Source organism: Berghia stephanieae, chromosome 5 (genome assembly GCF_034508935.2).
Source record: "Berghia stephanieae isolate SIO BIC M18660-M18661 chromosome 5, UCSD_Bste_1.3, whole genome shotgun sequence".
Classification (NCBI taxonomy): Eukaryota; Metazoa; Mollusca; class Gastropoda; order Nudibranchia; family Aeolidiidae; genus Berghia; species Berghia stephanieae.
The window spans coordinates 37,787,933-37,802,932 of NC_088364.1; the positions used below are offsets into that span (position 1 = coordinate 37,787,933).

At 36.2% G+C, this 15,000-nt stretch overlaps 2 protein-coding genes across 7 annotated transcripts in view; one reads left to right on the forward strand and one right to left on the reverse strand.

The window, feature by feature from the left end:
- The window catches only part of LOC144972870 (annexin A5-like), a 31,109-nt gene extending 29,229 nt beyond the window's left edge, over positions 1 to 1,880 (reverse strand). For 2 of the 4 annotated variants that reach the window (XM_078914625.1, XM_078914623.1), the window contains exon 1: positions 1,788 to 1,875. The gene's annotated coding sequence lies outside the window, so the exon portion shown is untranslated. Of the gene's footprint in view, positions 1 to 1,787 lie in introns of all 4 variants that reach the window. The other 2 variants (XM_078914621.1, XM_078914622.1) reach the window with 2 other exon arrangements.
- A 5,430-nt stretch (positions 1,881 to 7,310) lies between these two features.
- Positions 7,311 to 15,000, forward strand: part of LOC144972871 (uncharacterized) — a 15,528-nt gene continuing 7,838 nt past the window's right edge. Inside the window, exon 1 of one of the 3 annotated variants that reach the window (XM_078914627.1) lies at positions 7,311 to 7,475. The gene's annotated coding sequence lies outside the window, so the exon portion shown is untranslated. Of the gene's footprint in view, positions 7,476 to 7,811; positions 7,934 to 12,431; positions 12,649 to 15,000 lie in introns of those variants that run through there. The other 2 variants (XR_013645440.1, XM_078914626.1) reach the window with 2 other exon arrangements.

Sequence of the window (15,000 nt, forward strand, 5' to 3'; positions counted from 1 at the left end):
AGAGGGAGAGGGAGAGAGAGAGAGAGAGAGAGAGAGAGAGAGAGAGAGGGAGGGAGAGAGAGAGAGAGAGAGAGAGAGAGAGAGAGAGAGAGAGAGAGAGAGAGAGAGAGAGATCCGGAATGGGGGGGGGGGGGGGGCTGTTGTTATCATTGTTGTTATTTTTTTTGTTTTTTTGTTGTTGTTGACAATCTTCTTCTTTATCAATCTGATACAGTGGTATCGGGTTTAAGAGGTTAAGGTAAGATTTTCGCTGTGATTATACCCAGACACCTGTCTGGGGATAACGAAATTTCGTTATCCCCAGACACATATTTGAAACTCCGCTCTTTTAAACAATATCAACATTCCAGAATATGGAATGTTTCCAAATGCACATAGAAATAAGGAAAGTTAATAAAATATATATAAAAACATAAAATTAACCAACATTAAATCAACATTAAATTACTACATATACACAATATGCGTCGACATCGAAGTGAGTGTCATGGCCGAATGGTTTAGTCGTCTGCCCTGGACGTTTTACCAGAATCGACGTTGTGGGTTCGAATCCTGGTTCCGCCACTTTTTTTTTTTTTGTTTTTTTTTTTTAAATAAATTCCGTCTTCTTTTTACAGAACGTTGCAAGGGATAAATGTCCCATCCATCCTCCTCCCCACCTCTTTTTATTTTATGCGAGTCTATTCTTTTCTCCGTTTTGTTTGACCTTTTGTTCCGTTTCTGAGCATCAATTTCTTAAAATTGTTTTTATTTTTTTTATTTTAATCATTGTTTGATTTTTTCTCCTCTATCTGACCAATTGGTCGCTCTCTGAATATTTCTGTTTGTTTGCTTTTTAATTATTTATTCTTTTTAGACACTTTTTGAGATCGGAGTGGGGACGAATATGACAATTTGCTAGAAACTAGAAATGAACCAAGAGAGAGAGAGAGAGAGAGAGAGAGAGAGAGAGAGAGAGAGAGAGAGAGAGAGAGAGAGAGAGAGAGAGAGAGAGAGAGAGAGAGAAATTTTAAAAAATAGGTGGAGGGAGGATGGATGGGACATTTTTCCCTTGCAACGTTCTGTAAAAAGAAGACGGAATTATAAAAAAAAAAAGTGGCGGAACCAGGATTCGAACACAACGTCGATTCTGGTAAAACTTCCAGGGCAGACGACTAGCAAACAATTCGGCCATGACACCCACAGGCGTCTGGGGATAACGAATTTTCATTATCCCCAGACAGGTGTCTGGGGATAATGACAGCCTAAGATTTTTAAAAATTGGATCACTAACACATGTTAGTAACATGGCATGTTTAAAAATGATAAATGGTAGCTAACATTTTTCTTTTTAATTGGCTATATTTTTGGTTGCTACAAATAATTCAGATACAGAAACAAAAAAAGGCTAATTTTTAGCATTGGAACACTTAAACTTAAACCATCTGACCACGGCCTCTGTGTAAACAGAGCTAGATGGCGACAGGGACCTCTCTCCTTTACCAATGCCGATGATGGATAATGATCATGAGACGTAAGTGAGAGCCAAATTCCATAATGACATAATGTTTTACGTGATGAGACATAAAAGGAAGAAGAAGAAGAAGAAGAAGAAGAAGAAGAAGAAGAAGAAGAAGAAGAAGTGAAGAAGAAGAAGAAGAAGAAGAAGAAGAAGAAGAAGAAGAAGAAGAAGAAGAAGAAGAAGAAGAAGAAGAAGAAGAAGAAGAAGAAGAAGAAAAAGAAGAAAAGAAGAAGAATGTGATGATGATGATGGTGATGATTAAGGAGTAATTATTTAAAATACCCACATTAAAATGAATCGAATCTGTTGTTATGTTCGCAATATTAGAAGATTGCGAAAGTACAACCATGGATACAGTAAACAACGTCGATTTCAAAACATTAACCGTTCGGAAGTTTTAAATCACAACATGTTATTAAAAAGAGATAGACTTTTTGGTTACAGCAGCTTTTTATTTGATGATTATTGATTTTAAAATGAATAAATATTCATACTGAGGGGGTATTTATGTGAAGAAAGTCGTTTTTCAACGCAAACCTTGAGCTAATGATAAGATTTTTTTCTTTCGTTTTCCGATAACCTACATTACAACTGGCGGGAAAAAGGGGAGTTAATTTCAAGTGAGCATAGATGAGTTACTAAAAATTATTTTAAAAAAAAAAAAAAAGAAAGATAAAAATAGGACGTGTATTTATTTGCAGCTCTGATAACCCAACTCCTTATGGGCTCATTGTTGTAATGGAAATCTAAAAAATGACCCAAAATATTGTCCATTACAACAATGTTAAACTAGGCCCATAAGTGGATTCGGATGTCAAACCTGTTTAATATAATATGTCCACGTCTATATTTCCAAAAAAAAAAAAAAACAAAAAAAAAAAAAAAATAAATAAAAATGAAAGTTAAAAGAAAAAGGAGAGAAGAAAGAAAAAAAAAAAACCCAAAAAAAAAAACAGCGTCACTTGAATGAAAATAAGGATCGATTTTTAGGAAGATTTTAAAATATTTTTTCTCTGAAAAATCCAGTTTTTGACATTTTGGCCAGGAAACTATCATACCTGAGACTTCGTAAAGTGTAGAGTACCTAATCAGAGACATAATCGTACATTTTTCTTCACCATAGATGCATGCGATTGATTAACTGGAACCATCGAGCCCGTACACGCTGACTGGAACCTAAGCCATCTAACAAATCCGTGTTTATTAAACATAAGTATTCTTGCTAACTTTTTTTACTCATCCGACCAGCGACTAACTTTCTTTTTAAAAAATTTAATTGAATGCATTATTTATTGTCCGTAAAAATACATATTATGAATTCTCACTGAACTGTATTAACCAGAATATAAACGTCACTGACACATATTTTTTGTCTTGATTCGTTATACTTCCGGATGGCAATGTTGTGAGCTTCTTAGCCAAGTCCCTCTATCTTATGCGTGATTTATACCGTTTTGATCTCGGTTTACATTTCATCTCATTACTTTGTCTCCTCGGCGCTCTATTTCTTCCCACCAACCCCCCCCCCCCTCTCTCTCTCTCTCTCTCTCTCTCTCTCTCTCTCTCTCTCTCTCTCTCCTTCCCTTGAACACATACATTCACACACACACACACACACACACACACACACACACACACACATTTTTACCTCTATACTGTTTTAATGATAATGCAAATGTAATATAACATATCCTTTATTTGTTTACCCGAAGAAGACCAAAGGCCAAATCGCCGTTTACTTTTTCTTGTATCTTTTATAAGAGTCATTTTTTACTTACTTGACTTGACTTATGCCTCTTGGCTCCTGGCGGAGCATAGGGCCTCAACAGCACTCTTCCATCTTCTTCTGTCCTTGGCACAGACCTTTGCCTTACTCCATGTAAGTTGGAGACGCTCAAATCTTGGTAGAGGCTTCTCCTCCAAGTCTATTTTGGACGACCCCCTTTCCTCGTGCCCTGTGGGTTCCATTCAAGAGCCTGCGTGGTTATATTACAGGGCTCTTTCCCCAGGGTACTGCCAATCCATCGCCACTTTCTGCGTCTGACCTGGACATCCATTTGCTCTTGGTTTGTTCTTGTCCAAAGGTCAGCATTTAGCACTTTGTCAAACCATTTCAACCTGAGTATTTGTCGAAGACATCGATTGACAAAAGTTTGTATCTTGGCTGATGTGGTCATGGTTGACCATGGGTCTCCGACCCATTGAGCAGGACTGATTTCACATAAGTGTTAAATTTTTTAAGCTTGGGCCATTTTTACTCCCTTTATTTTACTATAGATAATATGCGCTTGGCTAAGAAGCTCAAAACATTGCCATCCGGAAGTATAACGGACCAACACACAAAATTATGTGTAACCATGAAAATTTATATTCAGGTTAATACAGTTTAGTGAGGATTACTCATAAACACGGATGGCAAAAAGCAATAACAAAGACCTGACTGGCGTCAACTTCATTCGATCAATAGGTAAGGTTCAAGTAGGTCACACGCGTTAGGTAGGTCTGGATTTAATATAAACATTAATCACACTTCAAGCATTAAGTTGCAAACTATGCGCCGATAAAAGAAACATAAAAAATTTAAAAGAATGCCTCGCATGGACAGAGAACTCAAAAATGCTATATATAGAAAAAGAATGGCTTATAGTAAATATTAAAAAAAGAAAAGAGTGAAATCAGCTGGAATTTTTTTTAATATACCAAAGGTGGCTAAACAAAAATAAAAAGAAATCCATTAGTCGTAAATATTTTCTTGATAGATGTATTGGGGGGGGGGGGGGGGGGGGGGGTTCTGGCCTATCAAAACATCAAAGATCCGGCGCCCAAAAATTATTCTTACAATGGATGATAAATTGTAAATGATACGCAGGAAGTGTGCTCAACATTCAACAGATTATTCGTTTTAACGTTGCAACTGACATTGAAAGAAATGTTGTCTTTGACACCACCCCCTAGCATAGCGGCAATTAAAGAGAACTGCCCAAACTTACCGTTATTTGGATTCAAAGAAACTGACCAAGAAACAATCATAAAAATTGTCACTGGCCTAGATGACAACAAAAAATAAAAGCAACAGATGACGATAAAATTTCAGTAAAACTTCTAAAAGCCAATGCCCCCGTAATACCAGATATTTATGTAATACTAAATGAATCAATCAAAATGTTTCCTGGACAAGCTATGATTAGCACTAGTTATTCCCATGTTAAAAAAATTATCCCCTCGACATAAAAAAAATTACATACCCGTTAGTATTTTACCGATTATTTCCAAAAAAATTGAAAAAGTTTTCTGTCAATTATTCTAACAATTATCAGATCATTTTAAAAAAAAAAAAAAAAAAACTTCACGGGAATTTATGTGCATTTAGAAAAAAAAAAAGAAAAAAAAGAATGGGTTTCAGGTGTCAGACAATACTTTTGAGACTGATTGAGGACTGGAAAAAGGCGTCGCACAATAAGCAATATGTAGCGGCAATCCTGCTGGATTTGTCTAAGAATTTGATCGTTCACCACCATACTAATTCGATAGCAAACTTTCAGCACATGGGATGGCACAAAAATGTAAATGTTGATTAAAAGTTATTAATCAAAAAGAAAACAATAAGTTAAAATTGGATAAGTTGAGAGTCAGTGGTAAGAAGTTTCAAAGGGGGTGCCACAGGGATCAATTCTAGGTCCATTGCTTTTTAATATAATATATGTCACTTATGAATAATATTATTATTCATATGTGACATATTTTTATTTATAAAAGATTCAGTCCTGTATAATTATGCCGACGATAATACACTATCTTACTGCCATAAAGATTTTGAAACTCATTGATGTTCTTAAGCCAGATTCTTACAAATTGGTTCCATATAAATTGCATGAAGGCCAATCCAGATGAGTTCCAACCTCTTGCTGTAGACTAAAGAACGCAGAATAAGTACCCAGTATTTAATACTGATTCAGTAACAATACCATGTGAAGACACTGTATGGTTACTTGGAATCGATATTGACTTCCAACTAAAATTTTATAATATTCACGTCAAGGAAATAGGAAGGAAGGCCTTTCAACAACTTCTCAGACCAGTTCAGATCTGTTTACTTTTCTCGTAAGTTTATTTGATATTCAAAATTATTGAAACTACAAGACATATCAATTTTTATGTATAATATATGGTATTTAATTTATTATGTGCAAAATATATATTTTTAAAAAAATCTTATGTCGGTGAAAAGCCTAAAAGGGCTTACTGATTTCAAATCAGATTTTCTTCAGAAAATATACATTATATTTATATCTTGCTGTTATTGTTCTATATGTTGTTTTGTAAAAAAGATGCATGCATAATATTACTCATAAACACGGATGGCAAAAAACAATAACAATGCCCCGAGTGACGTCAACTTCGATCGATCTATAGATAGAACGAAATCGACGTCACTCCGGTCTTTGTTATTGCTTCTTTTTTTTTTTTCTTTTTTTGTTGTTTTATTTTGATTAAATTTTTTAAAAATTTATTTATTTATCTATTATTTTTTTTTTGCCACCCATGTTTTTGAGTAGTTCTCAATAAACGGTATAAACCAGACTATAATCGTTCAAGATAACACATAGTTTGTGTGTTGGTCCGTTATTCCTTATACGTTATGTTGGGTGTGTTCCTGTAAAATTCTAGGCCTAATGTTTTGGATGGCAACAATTAAAACACCGCAAAACATCAAAGGAACCAGCGATTGCATGGTAACCGTAAAAGATGCATTATTCTTATTCGGGGTCCGTGCCATTAGGTTTAGTAAAATCTAAGACTGTGTGAAGATTCATGACAAGACACAACGCGAATTGAGAGAAACACACAGATCGAAATGCATGGTCATGTATTTTGAAATGGACTTGGTATAGCAGGCATACAAGTCCTCTGCTGTAAGAAGACAAACAGCGATATTTGTCCGAGCGCGGTTTTTTAGGGTGCTAGAATCCCATGTTTTGATTAGTCAAAATCTACTGATTAATGGGAGCGATCTATATTCATGTTTTCGTCCAACCTAGTCATCGATCACATGATTTGTTGCTGTAAAACCATTGGACATTTCTCAATCAATGTAAGCACTTTGTCGTGTTGTAAACATAGCAACCCATGAGTAATGCTGAGCAAAATGACCAATTGTGAAGTTGGATATTTCCCAAACTGTGAACACGTTTCACTAGGTGGGTCATTTTGAGCACCCTTTGCAATATGACCAGTGACCTCGAGCACATGGAGAGGTAATAATAGATCATCCCCACTAATTGCATTTTATAACTTGCTTGAGTAAATTTGGTGAGAGTAGATCATCTCTCGCTGTATACAAACGACAACAACCCTATTATATCTAGTGTACTTGGACCAATGCCCTCTTGTTTGCAATGACAAGGACAGTTTCGCTCGACTGATTTGGTCATTTTGAAGAACGACCTTGATCGTCAAATAAATGTGTATGTAAGCACAGGCTCCTCAAGAAGCACACGCACACGCGCATTACGCACAAGACCGCATCAAGACACTCCTATTATTCTAGTTCGGGGCACCCCTGCTTGCTCACACACGCACACACACACACACACACGCACACACACATACACTCGCGCGCGCACACACACATGCACATCATAACACATCACACACACAGACATACGCACATTAACACAGGTGACTGATAAACACACACTACACACCCACGCCCACACCCACACACATCCACGGGAACACACTCACTCACTCACACACACACACACACACACACACACACTTTCTCTCTCTCACACACACACACACACACACACACACACACACCAATACAGATTCCAATCGAAGACAGATTATATTTCACATCCTAACCATGTAGGAGTGCCAAAGCACAGGACAACACCAGTCCAGGCTGTTCATTTTATGTGGTGTTTATGATGTGATAAACCTAAAAATCATTCATAGCTATGTGTAAATGGTATGTCTTATTGTAAACAAGGACCTTTACTTAGTGTTGATCCTCCCGAAGCGCGAGGCGACAACGTCGACAAGACATTGGCTGTATCGTCGGTCCATGATGTTATGTGTTGTATATAATAATATGGGCCATTAAAACATACTCCAGTGTGTCTCTGGACTATTGAGTTGCATAAGACATAAAGGAAGATTAAACCTTTTCTTTCTCGTCCCCAAACGGAAGGTCATATATATATATATATATATATATATATATATATATATATATATATATATATATATATATATATATATATATTATATATGACAATAAAAATGATAGATAGTATAAAAATACTTCTCCTTTACTTTTGCTAGTCCTATAATAATAATATGTGCGTGGTGATGAATTCGATCTGACATACAGGATAATGTTTTTCTTCAACTATTGTAATTACCTTCACGGATTCGCGGTGTAAGGTGGGCATCAACTACTACTACTACTACTACTACTACTACTACTACTACTACTACTACTACTACTACTACTACTATTACTACTACTACTACTACACTACTACTACTACTACACTACTACTACTACTACTACTACTCTACTACTACTACTACTACTACTACTATACTACTATACTACTACTACTACTTTCTACTATACTACCACCACCACTACTACTACTACTACTACTACTACTACTACTACTACTACTACTACTACTACTACTACTACTACCACCACCACACGACGACTACTACTACTACTACATACTACTACTACTACTACTACTACTACTACTTACTACTACTACTACTACTACACACTACACACTACTAACTACTACTACTACTACTACTACTACTAACTACTACTACTACTACTACTACTAATACTACTATACTACTACTACTACTACACTACTACTACTACTACTACTATACTACTACTACTACTACTACTACTCACTACTACTAACTACTACTACTACTACTACTACTACTACTACCTACTACTACTACTACTAACTCTACTACTACTACTACTACTACTACTACTACTACTACACTACTACACTACTACTACACTCTACTACTACTATACTACTACTACTACTACTACTACTACTACTACTACTACTATTACTACTACTTCTACTTCTTCTTCTTCTTCCTCTTCTTCTTCTTCTTCTTCTTCTTCTTCTTCTTCTTCTTCTTCTTCTTCTTCTTTCAGCTTATCCTGCATTTTGCAGGGTTGCCATAATGAATTCCCCATTTCCATGCATCTCTCCATGCATCTCGGTTCAGAGCATCATCTTCCTCCAGGCCCAGTTCTTTGATATCGTCCTTTACCATATCCAACCATCTAGGCTTTGGGTGTTCATTTTTCTTCTTTCCCGCTAATTGTAAGTCCAATACTTTCCTTCACACGTACTCCCTCTCTCGTCTTGTTACATGTCCGAACCATTTCAATCTGTCTTCTATCATCTTAATTGATGCATTCTTCACTTCAGTCAAACTTCGAATTCGTTCATTTCTCACGTTATCTTACTTGTCCAGCCAAGTGACCATCTCAACATCCTCATTTCTGACACCTCAACCTCTTTATCTTGTTTCTTTGTTGTAGCTGCTGTCTCTAGTCAATATAACATTGCTGGTCTTACAACTTTTGTATTTAGTTTCCCCTTCAGGTTTGCGGAAATTCGTTTGTCACACATAACTCCAGTTACCTTCCTCCAAGTATTCCAGCCTGCCTGTATCTTCTTCTTAACCTCCATCTCATTGCCCCAGTTACAGTTGTTCCTAAGTATTTGAATTGGCACATCCTCTTCTCCTATCTTTATCGGTGGTCCTGCTCTCTGTTGTTCGATGCATAAATACTCTCTGTCTTCGATCTGCTTACCCTTAATCCCCTCCTTTTCAACGCCCACTCCAACCCTCCAGTTCCCTTTCCGCCTCAGCTTTTGTATCATTCAAAAGTACTACGCATACATCATGTTCCATGGTGCCTCTCGCCGGATGGGTTCTGTTAGAACATCCATTACTATTGCAAACAGCAGTGGGCTGAGAGCAGATCCCTTGTGTAATCCAACTCTTACATTAAATGGATCAGTTGACCAACAGCTGTCCTTACCACTGTTTTGTTTCCTTTGTACATATCTTGGATAACTTTGATATATTTCTCTGTTCCCCCCTTTGCTCTTAGACAGTACCACATTTCTTCTCTTGGTACCCTATCATATGCTTTCTCCAGGTTAATGAACACACAATGTATTTTCTTTGCTTTTCTCTATACCTACTTCTCTGCGGTCACTTTTAGAGCAAATATAGCATCCTCTGTACTTTTACCAGCAACAAATCCAAACTGTTCTTCACTTATGTCTACATCTTTTCTCATCCTCTTAGCGATTACTCCTTCCCATATCTTCATTGTATGGCTGCTCATTACATTGATGCCCCTGCAGTTGCCACATTCTTGAACATCTCCTTTATTTTTGTATATGGGAATCAACGTACTTTTTGACCATTCTTCTGGCATTTTCTCTTTCTGTAAGTGTTGTTGAATAACCACACCAGGCCATTGAACCCCATCTCCAAGTGATTTCCAGACTTCTGCTGGTATCTCGTCTGATCCAACTGCTTTCCCCCTTTTCATCTTGCGCACTGCATTCCACTACTACTACTACTACTACTACTACTACTACTACTACTACTACTACTACTACTACTACTACTACTACTACTACTACTACTACTACTACTACTACTACTACTACTACTACTACTACTACTACTACACTACTACTACTACTACTACTACTACTACTCTACTACTACTACTACTACTACTACTACTACTACTACTACTACTACTACTACTACTACTACTACTACTACTACTACTACTACTACTACTACTACTACTACTAACTACTACTACTACTACTACTACTACTACTACTACATACTACTACTACTACTACTACTACTACTACTACTACTACTACTACTATTACTACTACTACTACTACTACTACTACTACTACTACTACTACTACCACTACTACTACTACAACTGCTACTACTCCTACAACAACAACAACAACAACAACTACTACTACTACTACTATACTCACTACTACTACTACTACTACTACTTCTACTACTACTACTACTACTATATACTACTACTACTATACTACTACTACTACTACTACTAACTACTACTACTACTACTACTACTACTACCCCTACTACTACTACTACAACAACAACAACAACAACAACAACTACTACTACTACTACTACTACTACTACTACTACTACTACTACTACTACTACTACTACTACTACTACTACTACTACTACTACTACTACTACTACTACTATTACTACTACTACTACTAAAACTACTACTACTACTACTACTACTACTACTACTACTACTACTACTACTACTACTACTACTACTACTACATCAATTATAAATTCGTGATTGTAATTCTATTGAATTTTCCTGTGAGTAAGCGGCACAATGCCAAATCCGTCAGCTGTTACCGTACAGCATTGGATGCTCCATCTAATCGAGAAATGCCTGCCGACTTTGAAATCATCCCGATGAGCCGTGTTTATTTCTCCTACTTTGGTAATGCAGATTTAGATTTTCGTCCAAAATGAGGATCCTATATCTCCTCACCACGTCAGAGGTCAATAATAATAATACATACTATGTTTTATGAAATACGCATTCGGTACCCTTTGAAAACGAAAGAGCAATATATAGGGATGGATATTATTTGGTCGTTCGTTTCTTTATTTTTGTGTTTGTTTATGTATTTGTTTACCTTTCCCGTTTAATACATACGAGATGAATCCCGGTTTTGTAATTATTATTGCCAATGATATTTTGTTTCAGTAAAAGGTATATATGTGGGGGGGGGGGGGGGGGGGGGGGGGTAGTGAGGGGTATGCAACAAAATTGACAAAACGAATGCCAGAACAAAACTTGCGTTAATTGCCTTGATTTTGGTTTTGGTGTACGTAAAAATTTATGTATCAAAATTCCTTCCAATTGTCTGGTTTCTCGATTTCCAAAATTTCCTACTTCGATTTTCCTCTACATCATAGTAGTCGGTGATGTAAATGAATTATTCATGTGCGTGTTGTACAAAACCATTTCCATGACATTATATCCATCGCTCACCATGCAATTATTTAGGTGTCTGTAACTCGACATTACATTAATGGCAGACTGTAAACAAACAACTGTTATTTGGTTACAGTACATACCGTTCGTAATAATTATTTGCGAACCCAGTAAATGCATCAAAATGCTATGCAAATAGAGACATGCTACTTTTATAGGTAAAAGTCAATCTGTCAACTCGTCTAAACCGGTAAATGACCAATCATTATGCCCTCGCAGATTTTATAAATAATCACTTGAGTCAAGAGGTGATAACATTACCCTTAATTTATAAAAAGTTTGCAATACTAGTATATCAATCTGTAAAAAAAGAAAAAAAAGAAAAATGAAAAGATTTATAAATTTTAGATTTGCCAGTAATTCTGTGTTCGTTGGCAAACATTGTTTGTACGGAACAATTTTGGCTCCCAAACGATAAATTTGATATCCTTGTATTTCAATCACCCCTACATAATACCGATTTGAGACGGGTCATATTATGAGTAATATCATCATGTCACTCGAAAGTAAAATCCAGTCTCACCTGTTAAGGATTAATGTTCGTTTTGATTGTAATATGCAGGAATGTCTTCCCAATCAATAAACTGAAACTGGTATTAGTAATGACCAGTATAATCTATGGTAATGATTTATAAAAGCTCCGTTAACACAAATAAATGAATACGGGATGTTTCAGCTGTTACACTAATCGAAGCAATTGTTATCTATCTCTCATCTATATTTCCACTCCAATCTGTTTCTAACAATCCGAATCGACAATAGTGTATATTTCGTTGTTCAATAAGTTTCTTGTTTATATGTGAGGATTTAGAAGCTTTTCCGTGGTATTAAGGATCACAATATTATTCGAGGTTATGCTGTGTTGCGTCGTTGACTGTTAGTTCCGACCTTAGATAAAATAAATATTTCGTGTTGTGCTGTGCGAACTTTCTAAAAAGCACTTCTCTTAGTTCCTATGTGTATGGATGTATGCTTGGTAATAGAAAATATGATTGTGTACTATTATAATGTAGTCTACTGTAAATGAAATTATTGATTTATTCGCACGATTAGGCGATTAGAATGCCGAACTGTTTGTAAATTTATACGAGTGAGAAATAATCATCATATCGTTTCACTTCTTTTTTTTGTTATTTTCCTCGATTGAGCAAGTGGCCTCACCGCTAATGCTCACTTTTAGACACTGCACTGCGGCTATGTAGTCTCGTGGTATGACACTCGCCTTCGGATCGGAAGGTCCAGGGTTTTAGTCCTGCTTTGAGCGGCTCATAGTTGAGTCCTTGGAAAACACTCTTTACTGTCACCGTACTCAGGTGTAAAATAAATAACTGGCGGTAAGCAGCGTTATCTTTGTCGGAAAAAAATTAATTGTAATATCGCCCTTTTAGCGCCATGTGTATCGTCCTACATGTTAAGTGTTGCTGTTGGCTAGGGATCCCTTGTAAAGCGCTTTGAGCACGTTTAGTGGATATAGCGCTTTATAAATGATCAAGTCTTTCCCCCTGATCTGTGTTAATACTTCGGTTTTTCGAGCTTAAAGATGAATGTCCTCTTGGGCTAAATAAAAATAATATACCTTGCATGTTACAACAACAATATCGATAACATACAAACAACAAAACTTGAGCTTTTCCATCGCGCCATACCCACTAATTGAGCTCAATGTACATTTCCAGGGGTCTAAAGCCAACAGCAACATTTAATATTTAGGACGAGACATGGTGCCTGTAAGACACGATTATAAATTTTAAAAATTCGGTAGAGAACTCTTTTTACACCTGAGTACAATGAGAGAATGTGAGTAAAGCACCTTCTTCAAAGACTCAACCTCCCCCCCCCCCTCCCCCTCCCAGCGGAATTAGAACCAGGGATTTGCGTATACAAAGGCGAATGACTTTAAAACTCCACAACAAAACAACAATAAAACTAGTACTACTACTACTACTACTACTACTACTACTACTACTACTACTACTACTACTACTACTACTACTACTACTACGACGACGACGACGACAACGATAACAACAGCAACAACAACAACAATTTGCATGTAAGAAGGCAAATGTCATTAAAACCCGACAATAAAAATAACAACTCCTCCTCCTCCTCCTCACCCTCCTCCTCCTCCACCTCCTCCTCCTCCTCCTCCTCCTACTACTACTACTTCTACTACTACTACTACTACTACTACTACTACTACTACTACTACTACTACGACGACGACGACGACGACGACGACGGTGACAAAAACGGCGACAACGATAACAACAACAAAAGCAGCAGCAGCAGTAGAGGAAGAAATACTGTCCGGGGGGCGCGGGGGGGTTGACACATTGGTTTTCATTATTGGTCTTGCTATTTTTTTCCGAGCAAAGAGTGATAACACTGTGTAAAGGTTTACATAAATTAATAAATAAAAACTTATCTTGTCACGGTATATTTGTTTGCTAAGAGTTAACAAGGCGTTGACATCGCTCTTAAAAAGTCAAACAATTCCAGGTAGGCCCTCTTTACTCATAATTTATAGTCTTTTGAGCTGCTTTTGTGCCTATCCAATCGGTTACACGATATAGTGTAATACACACTGTATTACGTGTAGCTAAAAGCAGATGACTAATCCAAGGACGTGAAAATAACCAATAAAAAATAATATAATTTATATTACTTCCACGTGTGGTAATGTAAGCAGTATTTTTGTCAATGTGCAAATTACGTCTCGGCCAAGGTATTACATAAGTGCAAATTAAAAAAAGCATACGTCGGTCTCGACGGATCAAAACTGGTAAAGTAAAAAAAAAAAAAAAAGAAAACAACAACAAAGCAAATCACTTTAATGTGCACATAATATATGTTTTAGTATTATGCCCAGAAAACCTATATGGCTAATCCGTCATATAAACACACACACACACACACACACACAGATACACACACACATACACACATATATATATATATATATATATATATATATATATATATTATATATATATATATATATATATATATATATATATATCAGGGGCGTGGCTATATTGGTTGATTTGGTGCCTGGCACCACAGCCATCTGTTAAAATGGATTTCAGCATTTATATAATAATAAAACTAAGAAATAGTATATACCGCCTCTTACTTATCTGAGTAAGTCTTTTCTTTAATTTTTACCCCATTCTTTTGTATTTACAAATATAGCATGTTTTAAAGTCATTTTCTTCTGATTCTGGCACCACCTTATACTGTAAGCACGCCACGCCACTGATATATATATATATATATATATATATATATATATATATATATATATATATATATATATATATATATA